Raw genomic sequence first — 18,716 nt, 5'->3', positions numbered from 1 at the left:
CTTCAGTGATTTAAAACCCTCACTTGGAAGGTTAAGAGGTTTGCCCAAGTAGGTGGGCATCTGAATGGGGCACTGAGATTAGGAAGATCAGGCACCTGGCTCCAGGCCGACCTGGGGCTACCTTGACCCTTCTCTTCTCCTCACCATCCACAGCCAGCCCATAACTGCATCCTGTCAGCTCCACTCCCCAAACGCATTCTCCCTGGCTCCCACCATCTCTCATCTGGCCCACTCCAAGAGCCTCCGACCAGGCCTCCCTGCTTCCTGGGTCCCTGCAATTCATTCTCCACATTATCTTTGCAAATTGTGAGAGAAAATTACCTTAGTGCTTAAACTATCATGACTGCTTCTCACTGCACTTAGAGTCTACACTACTTTCCGTGCTCCTGATGCCCTTCTAAACCTCGCGTCTCATCACTCTCACCAGCGTTGGCTCCAGTATCTCCTCAAACATGCTGAGCACATTTGTGCCTCGGGGCAATGGACAAGCTGCCTCTATTCCTGGGGTGACTTATCCCAGATCCTCAAAGACCAGCCTCCTTATCACCATCTCAGCTCACATGTAACCTTCTCAAAGATAGCTTTCTTGACTCCATTTCCCCCAAGTCTCCCATCTCAACACTGTATTATTTCCTTCATTTCAATCTGAAATTGTTTCCTTATTAGCCCGATTATTTTTGTTTGCTCAGTTGTCCTTGGCCTCCCTCCTCCCAGCAGCCTTGCACAAACAGCATAAGCTCCCGGGGAGCAGCCGGCGCTGATGCTCTGAGAATACACATGCTGAGCGCGACATTACAGTCACGTGGTGTAGTGAAACGGTGTCGAACAGCAGATAGAGCTAAGCAGTGAGAATACTTCTCTTATTTTATAATTTAAGTGAAACCTAACATTTACTCCTGTTTAATGAAGAATTTGGTAGGTCTTTGTTCCCAGTTCCTGGACGGCAACCCCTAAAGCCTTGAAATTTCCCAAGATAGGAGTGTCTTTACTATTCATGGTGGACCCTTGGATGGCTTGTGTTCATGAGATAACTCAGGATGGGGACTGGCCAGCCAGAGACACCAACCATGTGATTAGAGGAGTGGGGCTTTGAGCTTTGTGACAAGTGACTGACCATCAGGAGAGGTAGGGGCTCAAATGTTAGGGCTTTGACTTACAGTTAGTGTTTGGGGTAGCCATGTCAGTAGTGACCCAATAAATCATGTCTTTGTAATAAAGTCTCCAGTAAAAACTTGGGGCAACGAAGCTCAGAGCTCCTGTGAGCTTCCTGGTTGGTAACACTCTTGGAGGACTGTCACACTCAGAAGCCATGAGGGCAACCCTGAGCCCTTCCCACTGGAGTGCTCTCCACAACAGCTCACCTGATGAGATCTAAGGGCTGCTTCTTGTCTATGCTTCGAGGAGGAGTACATTCCCTGTACAGAAGGCCCTGTTCGCTGGGGCAGCTGAGGTCCTCTGATGGAGGCTGAAGTTGCACTGGGAAGCAGAAGCAAACAGGTGAGCGTCACTGTCACCACGTGTTCACATGTTCTGCTAATAAAATGTGGTGCTAACACTTTGTGGTCATTTGTAAATAAGGGGCCTCCTTTGCCAGAAGGGATGGAGGTACCATATAATTTTTCATAATTCTCACCCAGGATTAATACTAACCCCTTGAGGGTCATTTGCAAACGTGGCTGGAAAGGAACACTTGGATGTTACAGTCCTGGGACCACCGTGGGTACCTGGTGAGGGCCTTGCAGATGCTTAATGTCCTACAACCGGGCCAGTCTTCCACAGCCAAAAAACTACGCCACCCAAGTGCCCAAACTGCTTCAGTGGAGGCAGCAGCCCCCTCCTTGGACACCCAGAGGAACCTGGACTCTGGCTGTTTAGGGGCAGGGTCAATTCTAAAACCCAGGCTTTTTTGTCCCCACAATTCAGTAGTTATTCGGTGACAGCACATGGAATATAAACAATAAAGAAACTTGACATGATGTTATATATTTAGCTTACTCAAGAAACAAAATTTAAATCCAGTCATTCTCCTTCCCACCTGACCTACTTTCCTTTCTCCTGTACTAGAACCAGATTATTACCCACCCAGCCTTAGCATGGGTCCTGACTCCACTTACCTCCCTCCCAAACACCACATGAGATGATTCCTCAGCCTGGATGTGGAACCAGCAATTACAACAGGCTTTAGTGGAAAAGAAATGGTTGTGTGCAGATGCCAACTAAACACTGTAGAATCCTGGTGTCCCACATTAGTAATCATGACAGCTGTTTGCAAGTGTCCCCAAAGTTCATTTCAGACTCTCACTGCTAATTTTGCTGGGATATAAATATAAAACATGTGGACTGCTGGGCTGGACTGCTATGCTGAGTCTCTGATCCAGGAAGCTCAGTGTCTGCTCCCTGCAACCAGCTCCCTGTTCTGTTCATGCATGTGCATCAAGCAGCTGTTTAGTGTCCATTTTAGTATCTTAGACAGTGCATTTCAGTATGGTCTTCATCCACAATTACGTGTACCACACAGTAGTAATGATCAATCTCAGTCTTTGCTTTCTTTTGTCTTAGAGAGTCAGATAAACGGATAGCAAGGTAACAAAGTCATAGAGCGCTATAATATAGTATTTCCTTTATTTCAATGACAGGATTTATTTAAAGAGCTTAGATATAACATCTTTGCATTTATGGCATCATTTAGCGTCTGAAGCTCTTACATTTTACAAACTTCATTTCATGCGAGATGTTGTCAGTTAGAGAAGTGCTTCTGAATTTGAGGGGTTGCTGTCATCTCAGATGGAGTCCCTAAAAAATGTCAAAACTCTGCAGTACTGTCATCATGACAAGAACTCAGACAGATGAAATTTGGAAAGCCCTGTGATTTACTAGTGCACAGACAGAAAATGGTATTTCAGAGGGGAAAAGCCTGAATTACAGAAAATGATAAATGAAATGGTCTAACATGCATTTCCCTTACAAAGAACTAATACTTCTTTGGTTGATAATAACATCTGTCAGTAATTATGTAAAGAGCTGGCAAATGCATAGTACTTACTATTAGCCAGGGCTGTTCTAAAATTCAAGCAGATTCATTAATCCCCATAGCATCTCTACGAGGTGGGTACTATTATTATCCCCATTTTATTGATGAGGAACTTGATAAACACAGAGGCTAAATGACTTTTACAAGGTAGACAGCGAGAAACCAGCACAAGTGTTCCAGCCTGAGTCTATGCTCTTGGCCACTTCTACCTTTTTTTTTTTTTTTTGGTGGCAGGGAGATAATAAGGTAATTCTGGTGGGGGGTGGGGAGGTAATTAGGGTTATTTGTCTATTTTAGAGGAGGTGTTGGGGGCTGAACCCAGGACTTTATGCGTGCTAAGCATGCGCCCCATCACTTGAGCTGTACCCTCACCTCTCGAGTCTATGCTCTTAGCTGCTAATCCACACTGCCCCACATGGTAACTCTGGGGGAACTACAGTTCATTCATTCACCCACTTGTTAAACTCAGCCTTCCTGGTGCCTGGGATTCAGCAGTGAACAAGACAACATGGTTCCTGCCCTAAATGGGCTTGTCGACTCCTGACATATTATCTTCATTTTACCCAGGAAGTAACAAGGTCAAGAAGACTCACCTTTTCCTGTTAACACCGGAGGATACATGAAGTGCTTTATTTCATTTCTGCCATTTGACTTACACCATGGGAAGGGAAAGCTGCCTTGCAGATCCCGGAGCTCACAAGCCAGTTAATCCTGAATTTTTTTTTAAAACTGTCCCTTACTTGATACTTGATCTGAGAAAGGATGAAGTAAACCTAAATAGATTCTAAGAAAGCGTGTGGTTTATACAGGGTAAATAACCAGCCACTGTTTACTATCCTAACAGGAATCTGTAGGCATATTTCTTTTCTTTCTCTTTTTTCATTTTTATGGGCAGCTTTTAAAAGCCAAACCAAACCAACAAAACCAAATCACTTATAATTCAACAGCAGGTTCTAAATCACCCCCAAGACAGCAGCTAAACTCGGTTTAGACTTACAGTGCGGCTCCTGGTGGTTGGATTGATGAATGTATCTCTATCCTGAATATAAAAGTCGTTCACGCAGCTCTTCTCAAATAGGGCAATGAAAAACTCTTGTTCCGGTTGTTGATACTTTCATCCACTTGGAGGACTTTCATAAAACAGCTGAAGGTATCAAAGGCTGAGGACACGGTTTTCAGATGATTGGGATTCAGAGGCAATTTTATGTACAGTATCTCAGCGTATGTACAGAGCACCTCCCACAGGGTGTGTACATTTGCAAATACAAGCTTGTCATCCAAAACCTATATTGGGAGAATGAAAACACAAACCAGGAAACTATTTTCACATTTTTAGTACACAGATTTTTCTTACATTGCTGGTAGTTAAAGCACTTGTGCAAACACACACAGATATGACACTGGTAAAAGTGAAGATATAATGAAAATACATTTGCAAACCATCATACATTTTTGCCTTAAAGTTAATTTCTTTGTTGAAATTACTGAAAAGTTATTTAAAATCCTTACAATTCATTCATAAAATAACCAATGTTTTAGATGAAGAAAAGTAAACTTGTTAACTTTTAGTCCAAATTAGTAACTAAAAATAGAAACACGAAAAAATTCTTTGCAGGGGCATTGTAATGACAATTTTTTAAATTTCTTAAACCTAGGACTATTTACATATCTGTTCAATATAATGTTAAACAGCCATTAAAAGGGATTTAAAAGAATTATATTTATTAATATGGAATATATAATAAAAGGAAAAAGAAAAAATTGTGAAATAATAATTTTCATTTTTGGAAGGGAAAAATATCTACATTTGAACAAAAAAATGTTTAGAAGGATTTTAAGATTCTTTATGTATAACTAAGGTACAGATGATTTTTAATTCCACTGTTTTTAATTCCATTGGATTTTAATTCCAATGTTCTTTCATTTTCAATTTTGGGGGAAATTTTTATAATAAAAAAACTTTAAAATTGTTCTTGCATAAATACATTAATAGATATATTTATGACTACATTCTCTGGCTATTAAAAAAGATCTCCTAGCTTTGGATCTGAAACATACATTCCATAATGCAGATTCTGACTGACTCGCCTCCCAGTCCAGAGCGAAGGCACGGCTAGGGTGACATGTTTCAAATATCATTCCAGGGAACATGCAGGCTCCCAGCCAACGGCTGCAAAGGGACTGACACTGATCTGCTTGCTCCCAGCTGCAGACCATCACAGATGAGTTTAGATTCATAGGCTCAAGTTTTCTCTGTCAAAAGAAATCAGAAAATGTTAGGCTTTTACTTTCACCAAGGGAACAAGAAGTTGTTTGATTTTCTTTTATTAAAAAAAAAAAACAACAAACCAATTTAAACCTGAAGAAAAGACATTTGCTCAAAATACCACAGTAGCAATGAAGGTGCTCTGGCTGGCAGGGACTTGTTGGATTCCTGTGAGTGCTGGACTCCTCACATGGAATTCCCTTGGCACTCCAGAAGGCCTGTGGTTGTCCCCATGGGTTTGTGGCCATATGTGGTGCACAAAAGTCTCTGGCTTTGCCACAATTTCAAAGCCTTTTTTGGCTTATGAAAGGCTTTGCACTCAAATGGAGTTTTCTTGAGTCCACTCACTGATGTCATTCACCAGAGTTATAGTCCAGATATGACATTCTAGACTCTTAAAATCTTGCAGACATTCAAATGGTTCAGGTTTGGATGTGTATTCACCTCTGCAGGCCTGGACCAAATTCCATAAAGCCACCCGGACAAGTTCAGCAAAATGCAAAGACATTTTTCTTTCTGCAAGACTGAAATGTCTGTGAAGCTATAAAAACTTCTGCATCTACAAAAATAGGGAACCAACTCATCAATAACATATCTATCCATAATGCATGGACATTTGAAAAAATACTGTATTTACTCCTATTAAATTCTATCTGGCTTTTGCCAAATTGTGTCCTAAACTGTAAGGAAAGTATATAAATGTAGAGAATTTTTGACCTTTTAAGAGAGAAAGGAACCCTCCTACTCGGTTGGTGGGAATGTAAATGTTGCAGCCACCATGGAGGACAGTATAGAGTTTCCTTAAAAAACTGAAAATATACTTCCGTGTGATCCAGCAATCCCATTCATGGGTATATGTCTGGAGAAAAATATAATTCAAAAAGACACATGCACCCCAGTGTTCACAGCAGCACTATTTACAATAGCCAACACACTGAAACAACCCAAATGTTCACTGGCAGATGACTGGATAAAGAAGTTGTGGTATATTATATATATATGTATATTTACATATATACACGCATATACACACACATATATACACATGAACACACACACACAATGGAATACTGCTCAGCCATTAAAAAATTAAATAATGTCTTTTGCAATAACATGGATGGACCTACAGGGTATTATGCTAAGTGAAATATGTCAGAGAAAGAAAAACAAATATTCTATTTATTAACTTATATGTATATCTAAAAAATAAAACAAATTAATTACTATAATAAAACAGAAATAGACTCACAGGTACACAGAACAGACCGGTGGTTACCAATGGGGAGAAGGAGGAGTGGGAGGCAGGAAGGGGGTAAGGGATTGAGAGGTAAAAAGTACTATGTATAAAATGGATAGGTTATAGGGCTGTATCATACAGCACAGGGAAATATAGCCATTATTTTATGGTGACATTAAATGGAATATAATATATAAAGATGTTGAGCCTCTGTGTTGTACACCTGAAAATAATATGATGGAAATCAACTACTCAATTATATAATACTTAATCAAAGTTTTTTTCATATTATTTGCAATAAGTTAGAAGCCAGCACTGTCAATAGAAACATAGTGCAAGTCACAATTTTCCAGTAATCCCATTTAGACAATAAAAAGGAACAAGTGTACTTAATTCCAGGAATAATTATATTTATCACAAAATATCCAATATACTATCATTTCAAAAGTGTGATTAACAATTTTAAAACTTATTAATAAATATTTTACATTATTTTTGTTGTACAAAGTCTTGAAAATCTATTATGTATTTTCCACTTATAGTACATCTCAATTCACAATAGCCACATGTGGCTGGTGGCTACCATACTAGACAGAGCAGATTACACCATTCACACTTCTGATAAATTACCTGCTCTTATTTATTTAAAAAACTTCCAGAAAAGGCTTTAGATATTCCCTATATCTAACAAAGCAACCTTGACGGGTGAGGAATATCTTCATTATAAAGTGAAAAATAAAGGTAAGGGAGCCATGGTTACATGTAAGTTAATGTAACAATTCCTTCTTAATTCATTCAGGACTTTACAATCTTTCTTCATATTCCAAGGATTCACTGTCATTGTGCAATGTTTTTCACTATAATCATCTTTGGAATTGAGAGGCTTCTGATGACCCTGCTTTGTGCATCTGTACATAAAAGAAAATAACAAAACAGAGAAAAAGACCTTATTAAAGATAATTTAGGGGGGTATAGCTCAAGTGAAAGATCATATTCTTAGCATGCACAAGGGCCTGGGTTCAATCCCCGGAACTTCTTATAAAAATAAAATAAATAAAAACATAATTACCACCCCCTGCAAAAAATTAATTAATTATTTTAATTAAAATTTAAAAAAAGATAATTTAGAGAAGCCTTATCAGGCTACAAGAGCTACAATGAGTGCCCCTCCCCCATTAATTTAGAAGAAGTTTCACAATATTTCCCAACATAAAGGCTAAAATATAATTCGGAACACTTCCTGATGGTCAGCATCATTTTAACAAAAATGTAGATAATTACTTCCCTGGTGTCAAAGCTCTGTCAGAGATGGGCACAGAAAATTTAGTAAAAATTATTTTGCAACTACCTTTGAAAGAAATGCTGAGAAATGATCTTTTCTGTTGGAAATTAGCCTGCTTTTATATTCTGCAGTAGGCATATGTGTTTACAAACCAGGCAGAAACTGGATCATATTTTACACATACTTTAGAAACTGATTTGAATTTTGCTCTCTACCTGCAAGGCTATTTCTTAGGTAATAACATAAGCTGGCCACTATACTAAATTTTGTTTCCCTGTTTGCTTAATCCTCACAATTCTGTAAGCTGCTATTATTACCCCCATATAACAGATAAAGAGCTTGAGGCAGAAAATAATTTTGGTAACTTGGTAAATGGTGGAGCTGGGTAATATCGCAGCCAGTCTGACACTCAAGTCCATTCTTCTCACCGATGTCTGATACTGCTGCCTACATTCAGCAATGACTCCTGATTTCATATTTAAGTGTGTCATTTCTAAAAGTGCAAAGCTATATTAGTACTGCTGTGTAAATTATTCTTTTAAGATGTGATTGCCAAAAAAACAAAAACAAATAAAATCAGGGTGCCACTGAGGGGAGGGCGAACTGCATATGGACGGACACAAGGGGACTTTTTGAGGACACAGTTGCACAACTCTAGAAATAGCTAAAATGGCTGACTTGTACAATTATAATATGTGAATTGTATGGCCTGTAAATTACACCTTAATACAGCTATTAAATTAAGAAACTGAGATACCAAATTAAGATTAAAACACATATATATATTTCACACATAGTACAACAGGCAAATATCATTATTTACTGCAACATTTTCCTTCATGCAGCTTCCTTTCCTCACCTGTTCCTGAAAGGATGATTCATTTTTAAAATAGCCTTTTAATTTATTCAGCAAATAATTTTTGACGGCCTGCAATGTACCCAGGACTACTCTAGGCACTAGGAAAAGATCAATAAACAAATCAAAAGTCCTGTCCTCACGGAGCTTGGTTGGAGTCTAGCTGGGGTGGGGGGTGGAGTTGACAATTCACACAACAGAGCAGCAGAGGAGGTGGCATGCTAGGAAAGAGGAACCATGGAATAAACTAAAAAGGGCAAAGTAAAGAGAGTTGAGGGTATAGGATGAGGGTGATGTTGTATTAAATACCAGAGCAGGGCACACTGTGAACTGAGGTTAGAATTAAGACTAGGAGGTGAGAAGTCCCAGGTGGACGGAATAACCATCACCAAAGCCAGCGTGACCTCTCATGTTCCAGAATGGGGGCACAGCTGGAGCTGCGGAGAAGGGTCAATGCAGATCCTGTATGGCCTTGGAGGACATTGTAAGGACTGTGGCTTTTACCCGGAGTGAAATGGGGAGGCACTGCAGAAGGACGACACAATCTAACTTAGGTTTTCAAGGCTCACTTGACTGCCGGGTGAGAATAGTGCAAACGGGTCAGAGATGAAAGGTGGGAAGCTACTGAGAAGGGCTATGGAGGAGGAGAGGACAGTGGCTCAGGGAAGGGAAGCAGCAGTGGAGGCAGGAGCCATGGTGAGAAGTGGCTTGGTTCTGGATATGTTTTAAAGGCAGTGTTAAACCAGATCTATTGACAGAATTCATGTGTTATGTCAGTGAAAGTCAGAATAACTCCAAGTTTTTTGACCCAAGCAGCTGGAAGGATTAAGTTTCCACTAACTGAATGGGGGAGGCTGCATAAAAACCACTTTGGGGGGTAGGAGGACCAAAAGCTCAGTTTTTACACACGTTGGTTTTAAGATATCAGAGTTCCAAGTGAAGATGTCAAATCAGCAGAATATTATAAGAGTCCAGAGTTGGAGAGAAAAAGTCTAACGGGAGACAGAACTGTGGGAATCATGGGTCACACAGGTGGTACAGGAAGCCATGAAACCCAGGTACTCAAACATTAAGATAACCTGGCATTAACCATAGGAGTTATCCTTGAGGGCCTGCCTACTAGGTGAGGATATCAGTCCTATTTCCCGACCACTCGAGTTTTAAAAAGGAACTTACAAATGAATTCGTGCAAGACACTGCCTCCAGTGGGTGGGATCAGAGCTGGAGTCGGAGAATGGGATGGTGCACGCTACTCCCTACGGCAGATTGTGTGTGTGTGTGTGTACGCATGTTTGTGTGAGAAGGGGGAAGAGTTACACCTGTCTTAAGAAAAAGAGCTAGAAATTCTAGAAGCCGAAAGATGAAAGAACATCCAGATCTTGTAGAGGGAACAGGGGAAACACTGTACTGTAAGACATATCAACATAATGCCATTTCCCACCATCCTTTCATCAGGAACACAGTTGGAAACTGGGGAATTATGTAGATACGTGTGATGTACACAAACTTTCTGACTATGTAACACTAAATATCTACATATGTAGCAAGTTAATGATATTTATATCTGCTTCAAGTTTAATAACAAGTTCACAACAGGCGGAAAATAAAATATTGAGGACTGGTAGAATTATCCTTGAAGGCCTTTCAATGCTCAGAATGGAAGCAAAAGCGGCTTCACCCCACAAAGAATGTCATTATGAGTCAAGAATGTTTATATTTGCTTAAGAAATTGAGAGTTACAACTTCCTGCTTTAAAGAGTTAACTTTAAGACAGATACCATACTATAAGCAACATCTATACTGGTGCTTTCTTAAAGCTATTTTTAGTTCCTGCTTGTTCTGATGTACTCCAGAAACTCTGCAAAGAAAACCTTCTATTCAAAGGCTTAAAGGAATAAAAAAAGAAATAACACTGCATTCTTTTAAGTGTTCTCTGTACTGAAAGTCATTTGCAAATGCAGCACCCTGCCACATATCTACATTTTTATCAATAAAGACTTTTGTGCAATTTTTCAATTGCTATGTGACTTTGCGTCAGTCTCTCACTCGGAAGCAGAATAGAGTACCAGAAAATGACACATCATGTATAAAACTACAGATGTGGAATATGAACTTACACCAGGAAACAGCTAAGTGGGAGGGTAAGGTTTACCTTTTAAGTTACCGTAAGTGCAGTTACATCTTCTCCCTGCTTCCCCTGTGAAGTGAAGAACTAGTCTTTTCCAGGAAAGCTCTCAATCTGAGTACTGTTTTCTTTAAAATATTTGGAGATTCTTTTTTAAGGTTCTTTCACTTTTAAGTCTTTCCCCAACTCTACATCCCATAACAAGTGTTAAAATTATCCAATAGCCTATTGTTACAGAACATACTATACAAAAGCTGAGGTTTCCCAGTGCTTGGATCCCACAACTCTGCTACCAGATAATCCTAAAGCCTTCCTTCCATAACTGACTCTTCTGCCAATTCCCAGCTGAGGGCAAATTTGGCTTCTCAGCACAGTTAAATTTCTAACTCTGCCTACAAACACTCTACTGCCAGTAAGGGAACTCTAAGGGAGCCAACAAAGCCCCTAGTGAGTGTTGCCTCCTTCAAACAATCAAGATGCCATCACCAAGCAAATATTTAAACCTACTGCAAAACTTCTGAAGACATCTTACAAACAATATAGTTTATATAGATTCATACTATTTGCTCTGGAATAGTGATTTCCAATGGAGGGAACAAAGGACCACATGACCCAAGCAATTATTTAAAATTTCACATAACTATCCCTATTCACCTGAGGATTCAGGCAAGCCCGTCTTATAGGTCTAGGTGTAACAGAATGGCAGCACCTCTTCAGTAGGGTGAAAAACAGCGAGGTAGACTTTTAGTGAAAGGGAGTGATGTAATAGGACCCACCGCCCACTTACCTCCCACCACAGGACAATCATCTCAGATCGAGAACAAACACTTTGGGAAACAGAGGTTGTTTATGTTTTTATGGTTTTCTGGTGGAAATAATGCCCTGAGTCACGTGAAGTTGTGGCTGCAAAATTGAACAGGAGACCAGACATTTTCACATTCAGGACACAAATAATCAGCCCCCGAGTGGTCACAATAACTGTTCTCCCCTTTGCCTGTTCACCCCAAAAGGTGCAGGACTCTCCTGCTTGCAGTGACACCCACCATTTCTCACAAATTCCTGCCAAGTTCACGTCAGCAGCTGGTGGTGTCAAAGTCAACATTTGTACTGCTCTGAAGTCTCTCCATTACTTTATATCCTTCTATTTTCTCTGTTGTCTTCCTAGCTACCCTTGCATTCAGAAGCTGGTTAACGCACTAACATTGACTCTGTAATCAGTCCAGGATATAGGAAGCAGAGATTCAACTGTAACCAGTCCCAGAATACTTGTCATGCCACTCTAGTGTCCCAACAAAATACTCTGGCATCCCTCATCTCACCCAAAGAACCACCGCATTACTTAGAGGTTGTAAAAGTAGAGGGTTTCTCTACTGGGAAACACTGGCTTGTGGTAGAGTCTTGATTTCAGTTTTTGCAACTAGTTACAGGCAAAAAGACATGGTCCGCAAATTTTCTTCAAGCGTTTGGAATTTAAACTTTTATTAGATGCAGAGCCGGCGGACTAACCGTAATCTATGAACATATGGTCATATTATAAAATAATGTCCATGTCTGCCTTACAGCCATGTAAGAACTTGAATTACACCTGCATCCTGTAGGCCTTTAGAATTGGATGTGAAGCATCCTGTGTTAAAAACCTCCTATCCAGTCCCAGAACACCTTAAAGACAACATCACATTAATGCCACTGAATACATTAGTATAGAACTTGTATGGTTAAGTTACATCTCCAATTTCCCAGAGCTGGAAAGCAGATGCCTAGAAAGGCTGGAAAAGCCCAACTACCAAAACAGCTCAAAAGTTGAAGCAGACTCCTGCACCTCCCAGGGCGGAAGGCGGAGGGTGGAGGGGGCATTGCCAACCACACTGTCCTCCCCCAGGACGTGGCATGTGGGGAAGCAGGCAGGAGTGGGTGGCTGGGACTCAGAGGTGGAGAGGTGATGAAAGCAGTAGTGGAACTGCTCTGGTCCTAGAACAACAGAGCTGTAAAAAGCTCGGCTTCAGTTCAACCCGCTTACTCTCCCACTTCCCCTCCCACCTACGTGACAAACAGAGCACATTCAGGCACTTTCTGCCCATGACGGTGACTACTAGCAGGAAAGGGACCAGGATAAAAGCATGTCCTACAAAAGATCAGTCTGATTTTAAAGACTGTGTTATAATCAATGAACAGCAGTGTCAGAGTGGGACACTTGTGAGGCGCTCAAATAAGGAGGAAGAGGCTGAGGATCCATTTCCAGCACTTCCATGTCTTTTATCACTCCTATTTCTGACCTTTCCTTTGCCACGTTTTGTAGCACTGCCATCACTGGCAGGTAAAGGGGCAGCAATGAGACTTGGCCGTTTGGCTGATGGGGCTACATTTCCCAGCACTGGAATGAAAAGGCACTGGAAGAGGAGCAGCTGGAAGATGTGAACCGCGGTCCTGGCCTGTGCCAAACACTAAACAGGTGACCCTGGGTTAGGCTGTTAGTCTCTCTGGGCTTCCGGCTGTTTACTTATAAAAGAAGGTTTTGTCATTGCACAAATATATCCAATATGAAATGTAACGTGAAAGTCAAACATAATGACATCTCACCTGCTTGCCTCAGGGAACTGTACAAGCACTGAACACTATGTGAATGTAAACACAGAGTTAAGAAAACTGTTGAGGTAAAGCGCTAAGCTGAACATGGAGATAAAGTTTTTCTCCATGGATTTTCTTGGCTTTCTTTTTTAATTGCAACACTGAATTAATAGTTATTAGCTATACTCCACACCACCACCCCTGCGAATAACTAAAGTAGTTTAGCACTGCCTGGATGCCTGCTATTGCCCGTTGCTAAGCAGGGTGAGGGTATAAAGGAGGCTGAACAATGGAGTCTTCTCCAGTTACCAGCTCAGTGAGGAGACACATTGGAAACCACCCAGGAATGGTACCAAGTCAGCACTCAAAGCCAAGATAACAGGCTACCGATCATAAACAGTGCAGGAATACAAAGAGGAGCTAGAAGTATTTGGAGTAAATAGGGAAGATTCTATGAAGGGGATAGGGATTCAACTAGTTCTCAGGGCAATTCTAAGCTGTTTTAACTGAGGACTGGAGAGGAAAAGACTGGTGACTCCTGGTTTTTAACAAGGCACAGGTTACCCTCGGAGGCTAAGTCACATAATGATTGGAACACATAGGGTAAGGCCAAAGTGATGAAGGTTCAAGCCTACCTGTCTGAGAACTGGTTGTGGTAAGTCTTTGACTTGACTCTAGATGTTGGAAGGTCAAAATGGTAGGTTGACTGAAAAGGGGAGGTGAGAGAATATCCAAGAATTCTACAGAAGGGAAAATTCATGTATCAGGGATGAAAGCTCTTCATCAGAGTATCAGCAATCAGAATAGACACTTGAAACCAAAAACATACAGTTCCAGAAGCTGACAAAATGTGGAGGGTGGTGAGAGAAAGATGAATCAAAGTCCATTCCAAGCCTTTGGCTATTCAAGACCAGAAGAATGATGATCCCACTGAATAAGTGGAGACGCTGCAAGAAAAAAGATTATGAAATCAGCTTTAGACATGTTGAATCTGACATATGAGCTAAGAGTAGGTGTTCTCTAAGAAGCTCAAAATTCAAAACTGAAGCACAGATCTAGAGTACAGGCTTAAGCTGCAGATGGACAAGACTTGATAAATCTCCTAAAAGAAAACATAGGCAAAACATTATCTGACATAAATCTTAGCAACGTTCTCCTAGGGCAATCTACCCAGGCAATGGAAATAAGAGAAAAAAACAAACAAATGGGACGTAATTAAACTTATAATTTCCTTCACAGCAAAGGCAACCATAAGTAAAAGAAAACATAAACCTATGAATGGGAGAAAATATTTGCAAATGATACGACTAACAAAGGCTTAATTTTCAGAATATATAAACAGCTCATACAACTTAACAACAACAACAACAAAAAAAACTCAATCCAAAAATAGGCAGAAGACCTAAACCAGCATTTCTCCAATGAAGACACAAATGTCCAATAGATACATGAAAAAATGCTCAGTATCACTAATAAACTGAGAAATGCAAATCAAAACTACAATGAGGTATCAGCCCACACCAGTCAGAATGGCCATCACTCAGAATTTCATGAATGATAAATGCTAGAGAGGCAGAAGAGTGTAGGGTACCCTCTTACACTGCTGGTGGGAATCCAGTTTGGTGTACTCATTATGGAAAGCATGGAAATCCCTCAAAAAACTAAAAGTAGACTTACCCTATGACCCAGCAATCCCACTTCTGGGTATATAACTGGAAGGAACTCCAATGTGATAAGATACCTGCACCCCAGTATTCATAGCACCACTGTATACAATAGCTGAGACATGGAGGCAAGCTAAATGTAGCAACAGATGACTGGATAAAGAAGTTGTGGTATATTTATATACTGGAATTCTACTCTACCATGAAAAGGACAAAATAAAACCATTTGCAGCAACATGGATGTATCTAGAGATCGTCATTCTAAGTGAAAGCAACCAGAAACAGAAAAATACCAAATGATACCACTCAGATGTGCAATCTAAAAAAAGAGAGAAAAAGACACTGTGAACACATTTACAAAACAGAAACAGACTTGCAGACTTAGTAAACAATCTTAAGGTTACCAGGGAAAGGGGATGGGAAGGGATAAATCTGGGAGATTTACAAATGTTAGCCACTATATATAAAAATAGATTTTAAATAAAGTTTCTTCTGTATAGCACAGAAAACTATGTTCATTATCCAGCAATAACCTATAATGAAAAAGCCGATACAGCCACCAACTGAGGAAGCAAGAGAAGAAAGGATTTAGTTATGCTGGGCTAGAGCCCACTTCTAAAATCCTTCTCAGCCACTGAGGCTGCCCCGAGTAACCTGAACCCTCCTCCCAGGGACAGGCTGACATGACATATGTCCTGCAAACCTGAGGCAGCAGAGGCCGTATCCAGGTCTGGCCCTGGGGGAGATGGGAGCAAGTCCACCTGCTCCCCCTCGGGCAGCACCCCTCCCCGCAGACCCTTCCTCCTGACTGCACCGCTCCTGTATCTCAGGAACCCACTGACTTGAAAACAAGTGGTCCACGAACCTGGGGTAGCGGCAGGGAGATGGGCAGCGACCTGGCAAGCTGGTCGATTTGCCCCCATCTCCCCCACGGCCTGTCCAGGGCTCGGCCTCTGCTGCTCCAGGCACGGACCCCAGGTCAGCCTGCTCCCAGGAGGAGGGCGCGGTGTGGTCAAAGGCAGTGGCTGGTTATGGGGTCCGCCCATGTGTGCCAGTGGATTTGCTTCAAACTCCCCAGCACATGGCCTGAGCTTGGCCTCTGCTGCCCCAGGTTCGTGGAACTCAGGTTACAGGTCAGCCTGCTGCTGGAAGGCGGGTGCTGTGCTGTCAGGGAAAGGCGGCGGCTGCGATGGCGGGATTGGGGCTGCCTTGTGAGAGCGCAGGGGTTGCAACCACTTCCCGCTGCTGCTGCAGCCATTCCAGCACACTGATCGCACCGCGCCCACCTCCCAGGAGCAGCCTGACCTGTAACCTGAGTCACAAGATCCTGGGGATTTAGAGGCCGCCCCCAAGGTCAGGCCGAGGGGAAGATGGGAGCAAATCCAGGGGCTCTCATGGGGCAGACCCCATTCCATCCGAGGCCCCGCGACCGCACCGCACCCGCCTTCCAGGAGCAGGCCATTGTCTGAGGGCCAGTCGGAGATGCTCCAGAGCCGTCCGGTGCCCTCCCACCTCCCGGGGCTGTGCCTGCTCTCCTAAACCCGGACATAAGCGGCGGCAAAAACGCGGGGTTCAGGAACTACTAATAGCGGGATTACCACGAATTACAGCGGCGGCTGGGACCCGCCTCAGGGTCCTAACGGGACGCGCGGCCTGGACTTCACCTCCGCACCCCTCCCTGTACGCCTCCCCAGCCGCACAGCCCAGGTGTCACCCACCGGCTCCCCGAGCAGCGCGCCCCCACCAGCGCCCCCTTAACTGCCCAGCAGCGGCAGCCGAACCGAGGGCAAGCGGCGGCCCAGACCCCAGGCCGTGTTCCTCTTCCAGGAGCTGGTCCAGGAACAACCGGCTCCCGCCAGCTTCCACGCGTTCTGGGCGGGTTCCGGCGTCCGCGCATCTGTGCGTCTGCGCGTGCGCGCGCCTCCTCCTCCCCCCTGCAGCGCAAACTGCTCGGGTGGGTCTCCTGCTTTACCGGACCAGGCCACTAGGGCCGGGAGGAGCCAGGTGGGGCCCCTCCTGCTCGTCCCGCCGGGTCTCCATCCCCAGAGCCTTCACCCCGCCACCGACTGGGTCCTGGCACTGAACTAGAACCACGACTGCCCTGTGCCAGGCCACACCCCACCAGCCCCACTTCCCCTGCTCACCTTCCCCTCCCTGTTACTACCCTCCCACCCCTGGCCAGGCCCAGTCTCCCACCAGAACTTGAAGACAGGGCTCCTTCTCCTCACACTGAGGTCCCTGCCCTGACACTCCAACCTGCTAGGTCCTAACCTATGGCCCCTACACCCACAAGCTTACCCCTCATGCCTCACCACAGGAGGCCCAACATCCTGAAATTGTCACCCTCACCTCTCAGCCAGGTCAGTTCCATTCTAAGTGGGCCCCACACCCCACAACCTGTACCCCCTCACCATGGGATCCCCTTCACTCTGAGCGCACCCCTAACCTGAGCTCATTCCCTCACCCCTCACCCTGTGGTTGGGGTGGGGAAATCCGGGCTCCAGGAATGATGACTACTGCCACCAGTGGGGGATCCAGCCTAGTGTGCACCTTCATATTTAATGTCTGAGGCTACAGGGCGAGGCAGGCTGGGCTGAAGGCGGTTCCAATTCCTGCCCTGGCACCCTGATCCCCGCACTCTGTGTCTCATCTGACCCGATGGGTCAAGGTGATCCCAGGCTGCCAGCCACTGGCCTGTGGGCCTTGGGTGGTTGATGGTCCTGATGGTGGTCTTGACCCCTAGGGCGAAGGCACTGGGCAGGCGGACCTTTGGGGTGGGGGAGTTCAGAGGGTGCACTTGAGCCCAGGGGTAGACAGCAGATGGTGGGCTGTGTGCATGGGGCTGTGTGTGTGGCCTGGCCTCAGCCCAGGTGGGTGCAGGGATATTGTTCATTCACACCAGGCCAGAGGGAAGAGGGACGGGAGATTTTAAAGTGTCAAAGTTAGGAAGCTAAGGCTGGAGAGAAAAGTAGGAAGGTGCACTTGCCTGGCCACCATGGAGCCCGCCGGCGACGCTGGTCCCTTGCATCAGGGGAGACTGGCAGTTGACTGGCCAATGGGACATCCCCTGCTGTGGTATAGTTTACAGGCAATTGAAGGGATTTTGACAGGTAATTTTAATCCAATAATTGTCACTTTCTCTGCGGGAGATCAGGTCCAAAGTCATGGTGAATCTGGCAGGGTTCCTGCCTGAACTCCATCCTGGGACAATAGAGGACCCACCCAGGAATCATACTCTTAGCTCTCACCCAAAGGCACTGTAATAAAGAAGAACAAATCTGACTCCATATTGGATCTGTGCCTTTTCCTTTAACCCTCTGCCGTGTTTTCTAGGCTTCTCTTGCTAGCTCTGCACCTTTTGTAAAACAATGTTGCCTTTAGCCTGAAATAAACAGAAGATCCTATTCTCAAAACTCTGACCTTTAAGGATATTAACACTTCTGCACTCCTATAAAGATAACAAGTTGCAGAATAGAAAAAGTTTGTTTTGTTGCAGGTTTTACAGGAACACCATGATCTGACCCACGTGGACAGCTGCAAAGGATTCCAAAGAACAAAGTAATCCTACACGAACAAGTTTGCAACAACCAACCACAGCCTCTCCCCTATTTACTAGAAAAGGAGCCTAAAGTCTGACTTGGGGAAGATGGTTCTCCAAGATATTAGTCTGCCATTATCTTGGTCTGAAGC

At 43.4% G+C, this 18,716-nt stretch overlaps 1 long non-coding RNA gene across 2 annotated transcripts; it reads right to left on the bottom strand.

The window, feature by feature from the left end:
* Positions 1-1,360: 1,360 nt before the first annotated feature.
* LOC141574160 (uncharacterized) lies at positions 1,361-14,730 on the bottom strand. 2 transcript variants are annotated; one of them, XR_012500835.1, is made up of 5 exons: positions 13,998-14,730; positions 7,295-7,442; positions 5,090-5,284; positions 4,029-4,315; positions 1,361-1,476 (listed from the first exon to the last, which is right to left on the bottom strand). It is a non-coding gene; the product is annotated as an uncharacterized LOC141574160 (long non-coding RNA). The 2 variants fall into 2 exon arrangements; XR_012500836.1 differs by lacking the exon at positions 13,998-14,730 and having other exon boundaries at positions 7,165-7,297.
* Positions 14,731-18,716: the final 3,986 nt, after the last annotated feature.

This window comes from Camelus bactrianus, chromosome 20 (genome assembly GCF_048773025.1).
Source record: "Camelus bactrianus isolate YW-2024 breed Bactrian camel chromosome 20, ASM4877302v1, whole genome shotgun sequence".
In the NCBI taxonomy this organism is placed as follows: domain Eukaryota; kingdom Metazoa; phylum Chordata; class Mammalia; order Artiodactyla; family Camelidae; genus Camelus; species Camelus bactrianus.
The sequence above is the reverse complement of the archived record's forward strand: the minus strand, read 5'-3'. Positions and strand labels throughout refer to the sequence as shown.